We start from the raw sequence: 5,565 nt of genomic DNA, 5'->3' as shown, positions 1-5,565 counted from the left end.
AACATTCAAGTAATAACCGAGTTCAATAACCCTCAAGATTAAATTATGAATCATGATCAAAAGATATTTAGTGATCAAAGTTGTGTTAGGAGTGTTTGTATAATGCCAAACATATTATTAGTTTGTATGCATCTGAAAAATATTTGGTAGGAACCCGACCTTAAGTTAGGAAACAAAAACCTCAAAGATAGTTCGTGAATCTTGGCCTTCATGGTACACGTACCAGTTTGCATACCATCCTTTTAAAAATAGTGTTCAGGAAATTTTTGGTATGCAAACTAGTGTGCAAACTCTTCATTCCACAAAATCGTGGTACACGTACATCTATGTGTACCCCCCTGTAAACGTCGATATTCGATAATCTTTTTGCCCATAACTTCTTTGTCCGAACTCGGAATGACCTCTCTTTTTTTTGCATTCTTTTTGCATTATTTTTGTAATTGAATTCTCTTCAAGTTGGTGATAAGAAATCCTTAATTTGAATGAGTTAAGCTTGGTCTTTGTCCTGACTCTTGATTTTGAGCTTTTTTGGTGCTTTTCGTCACACTTCTTCCACTTCTCTTCGACTTGGGCACCTGGATACTTGCAATACATCTCAAGATACTTTTAGCAATTTTTAGATTCTTTTCACCTAATAGATACAAATATGAGAAAACAAGAGTAATAACAAGAATACATGCAAGAATAATAGTTAACATGATATGTGCCCCCTAATTCTTTTGCTTTCCTCACCGTATTCATAATAGGGAATTTCTTGGTGGGGATGCACTTTCAAAAAAATAAAGTTGTGTTTGGATGAACAATGTCCTTCTCATCACAAGTGGTTGAAACAAACTTTTCCGCATCTATGGACTTTTCACCATCTGTAGTTTTGGTTTATTTCATTTCTTCTTCCACCAATTCTTGCGTTTCACTTTTGGATTATCATGAAGAAGATTACTTTTAGACCCATCCATATATAAATCCATCTTTCCCAAGAAATTTTTAACTTCCAACATCATGGATTTTTCCTTTTCCATAGTCATGGAATTTTCTGGGGGTCATTCCCTTTTACATTCAATGCATCATTGACTATCTTTGGTATCCATTTCTGAGTGCGTTTAGGAATAACCCGAACTTTCTTCACATTATTCTCTTCAGGATTTCTCGAAAGAGAATTGGATTGACTATTCTTTTACAAGTTAGTATTTCTGCAATTGGGAGCATCAGATCTTGTCTTTGTCTTTACAAAGTTAACATTTTGATAATGATTACAATTGTGAAAAGGCTTTGAATAACGTTTATAGGAAAATTCTGGTTTATCATAGAACTGATTCATTTACCTAAAGATTGGACGTTGACAACCCGTAATGTCATGGGTATTAGCCTTAACACATGGTCTAGGTTTGATCACTTTTTTTGATGCCCAAACAAGAACATCATGAAGTTTTTCTTTCCTTATACAAAAACGACATCCGCTTTGCAGGTGACCTTTATTTCTGCAATAATAGCAAATATAAGGAATGTTATTACCTGGATTCGTGTGTGCTGGCTTTGGAGGTTGATATAATTTTCTCTTTCGAACCTTAACTGTCAGTGTAGGTATTTCACTTTTGCCATCAATGGAAACCTTTGGTTGATAAGAATCACTAGCCTTGACAAATTTTACCTCTTTGCTAATACTTGGAGCATTTATTCCCTTAGCCCAATCCTCGTGTATCACGATGATTTTTACTTGCTCCTAGAATAGTGGCTAATTTGTTTGAACTAGTATTGAACTTTTTCAAGTCCTCTTCCGACATCTTGATCTTATCAAGAGCTGCAGATAAATCAGCCTCAAGGCGTTTTTCTCGAGAGAGGGAAGCACTTTGTTGAGAGTTAATCCTTGCTTCAAATTCTACAAGTTTTTTTTCAACAAATAGAAATCTCAATGAAGATTTTCATATTTAAGATTCTTTGAAAGTACATTTTCTTTACGATTTTTAAGAAGGGATTGAATAAGTTGATAACCATAATCACGACCTTTAAAGACATTTCTCAATTTCTTGTTTTCTTGACAGAAAGGAGTCAGAATCCAAAGAGACTGGAAGTCGTCATCTTTTTCTTTTTATGATGATCAAACAACTTGGCATACACTGAGACTAATTCCTCATCAACAACTCTATCAATATCTGAGTTACTATATATTATCAGAAAGTTCCTCCAGCTGTTTTTCTAGGCGTGTTTCCGAATTATCCACAGATTCTTTATCACTCGGGGTGATTTCATGAAGGTTTTCAGATAATGATTTAGATGTGACAGTTTTATCAGGTCTTGAATCTAAACTTCAATCATCTGGTTGATTCTGAACTGGTGATACGTTTATAAAGATTTCTTCTTTGTCCATATAGTCGAACTGCTTCAAACACAGACTTATTAGGTCTTGGCATGTTTGCCTGCTCTGATACCAATTGAAAACGCGGCAGAGAACCTCCAAAAACTTATAAACTAATTAAAACTAAAATAAGGTACATCCAGAAATTTTATAGCACTTAGGAAATCCGGTCTATTATCCATTCTTCATTTTGTAACAAACTACCTCTTTTAGCTATTGTACTGCATCAATATTCTCCTCCCTATAAGTGTGCACAAAACAGATATTAGTATATCTTGATCTCGCATCAACCCATTTATGTCTTAAGAACCATGGAACTGACTGAATATCCCTTGAATAAGCTAGAACCGCTCCCAGTGAATCTGTTTTAATACATAAATTTTCTACTCCAAACTTGACACCCCCTCCAAGCTAACAATCACACAAAACAGCTCCGCCAAATAGTTAGTTTGAATGCCAAAACCAACACTCATAGCTCCTAACACATTAAAACTAGAATCATGAACCACTGCACCCGCACCAGCTCTACCCGTATTCCCTTTGCTTCTCCATCACAACAAATCATTATCTTTGTTAGAGCATAGCTCGGTCGACCTCGCGTTGCTATCTAAAGCATGTTTGTCAATGTTAGTGATCAAAACTATGAGTCTTGATTTCTAGCCGACGTAGCTAAGTCTCGGACTAGGATAAAAAAGTGTAGTTGAGCTCAAGGACTTCATGGCGATTCATCATACAAAGACAAAGATTTACTCAAGGAACCGTGGAACTTCATCAACAAAAATGCATGTGGAGACTTGAACTTATCTATCACACAAAAGTCTATCTCTTCTATCTCCTACTTCTTATGAGACAAAAGTCGTATGCTATATAGACTGGATCATACACATTTGATATTTCGAGCCGAGTATATCTCGCCTATCTATATCTCGAAATCATGTATTGGTAAAGCGTTTTGCTTTGATCAAGTTCATCTTCACCTAGTGACGAAAGTCATGAAAAGTTTCAATTACTTTGAGAATTGCTCTGACGTGAAACGGTCTGTGAATAACGACTATATAACGTCCTCTGAGAATGTCTCAATGATTGGAATGAGAGTTTAGATTACATAACCATGTATTCCTTAATCCGAAGTTTCGAACTTTGTTGATTGAGAGAAACCGGAGGAATTGGCTTTGCCAAGTCCGCGAACTGACGGAAGTTCTTTTACCGAGAATTTCTGCTGGGATTTTCCAAAAACTCGTTTGCGTGTTTAGTCCGCGAACTCATCCCACGAACCTAGTCCGCGAACTGACGGAAGTCTCTTTGCCGAGATTTTCTGCTGAGTTTGGAAAACTCTGCCAGTTGCCTTAAGTCCGCGAACTTGTTTGTGAGCTTAAGTGGTTATGATCTAAAGATGTGCTCTGAACATGAAACTTAAATTACTAAGGAATTCTTTATGCAAACCGTGGGTATAAAGTTCATGAGCCGATTCATCAAATCGAATCATCTTTGTTTCATGGTTTTCGCAAACCCAGTAAACGTCTACCCAAGTGTATGTGACAAGCTAATTTTTCGATCTAACAGTTGAGAAATATTAGCTTGAATCTAAATCAAGTTTTCATATAACGGTGAATATGGATTGCTTTGTAACTAAGGCAAAACCCTGATTTGAAGGCTATATAAAGGAGACATCTAGCACTGTGCAAAACTAATCCCCACACGTCTGTGTGATACTAGTGTGCTCCCTAGAGTCGATTCTCCTTTAACCTTTGGTTTTATTCTCTAAAACCAGGTTAACGACTTAAAGACTTCATTGGGATTGTGAAGCCAGACCGATACTACTTTTATCGTAGTTGTGTGATCTGATCTTGCATCTTCTATCATACGAGTACAATCTATTGATTTTCTTGAGATCGTGAGAGTTCTACGATAGCCAAGATAAAGAAGTCACAAACATCTTCGTCTCACTGTTTGTGATTCCTCGACAAACCGCCCGTGTAGTCAGGAAGGATTGCAGAGAGGTGATTAATTAATCTAGGCTGTTCTTCGGTAATATAAGACCGGATTATCAATTGGTTCCTGTTCACCTTGATTTAATATCATAAGACGGAACAAAACCTAGGGTTTTTCTGTGGGAGACAAATTTATCCTTTGATAGACTTTTCTCTGCGATTTTTGGTTACAAAAACTCTTGGTTGTGGGTGAGATCAACTAAGGGAATCAAGTGCGCAGTATCCTGCTGGGATCAGAGGCGTAGGAGTGCAAATTTACCTTGGATCGGTGGGAGACTGATTGGGGTGCAATTATAGTCCAGTCCGAAGTTAGCTTGGAGTAGGCTAGTGTCTGTAGAGGCTTAATATAGTGTGTATTCAATCTGGACTAGGTCCCGGGGTTTTTCTGCATTTGCGATTTCCTCGTTAACAAAACTTCTGGTGTCTGTGTTATTTCTTTTCCGCATTATATTTGTTATATAATTGAAATAATACAGGTTGTGCGTTCGTGATCATTAATTGGAAATCCAACCTCTGGTTGTTGATTAATATTGATTGATCCTTGGACATTGGTCTTTGGTACCGTCGAAGTTATCTCTCTTTGATAAAGACTTGTCGATTTCTATTTGCTTGAGTAAAGATCAAATCGAGAGATTGAGATATAAAATCTTTGATATCTCTTTTTATTGATTGAGTCTGACTGTCTAGTTGATTCTCATAAAAAGTATATTGGAGTTTGTCCATACAGATTGCTAATCGAATTGTTGGGTGGTGGTGTTAGACCCCCGCTTTTTCAATCTCATTATATTCATGTGGTACCCAAAAACATTCCATCGTCTCTTTAACCTAAATTCTTCTATGGACAACCCTAAAAATATTCATCACCTTCAAATCTTCAAAAGTATTATGCATACAACCCTTCAATCTTATTGAATATTTGTGCACTTGATTAAAAAACCTATTTTGAAAGAAACTCTAGCTCACTTTCTTATTGTTATACGTGAAATAATTTCTAGTTCTCCATAACTCTAACCTTGTGACAGTAATAGCTAACCCATAAGTCTTTGAACATTATAGACTTACCTTTAGCCCCCTTATACGCTGCCACCAAATTATGTTGCATTCGTAAACCAAAGACCTCTTTTATCCACGTCCAAGCCTTCACAACAAATTCATATGACCAGATTACATGATCTAACATATGTTCTTCCTTATTGCACAAACATCACTTGTTTATCACTT

The sequence above is a fragment of the Papaver somniferum genome, chromosome 9 (genome assembly GCF_003573695.1).
Source record: "Papaver somniferum cultivar HN1 chromosome 9, ASM357369v1, whole genome shotgun sequence".
Taxonomy (NCBI): domain Eukaryota; kingdom Viridiplantae; phylum Streptophyta; class Magnoliopsida; order Ranunculales; family Papaveraceae; genus Papaver; species Papaver somniferum.
Note: the sequence above shows the minus strand (reverse complement) of the source record.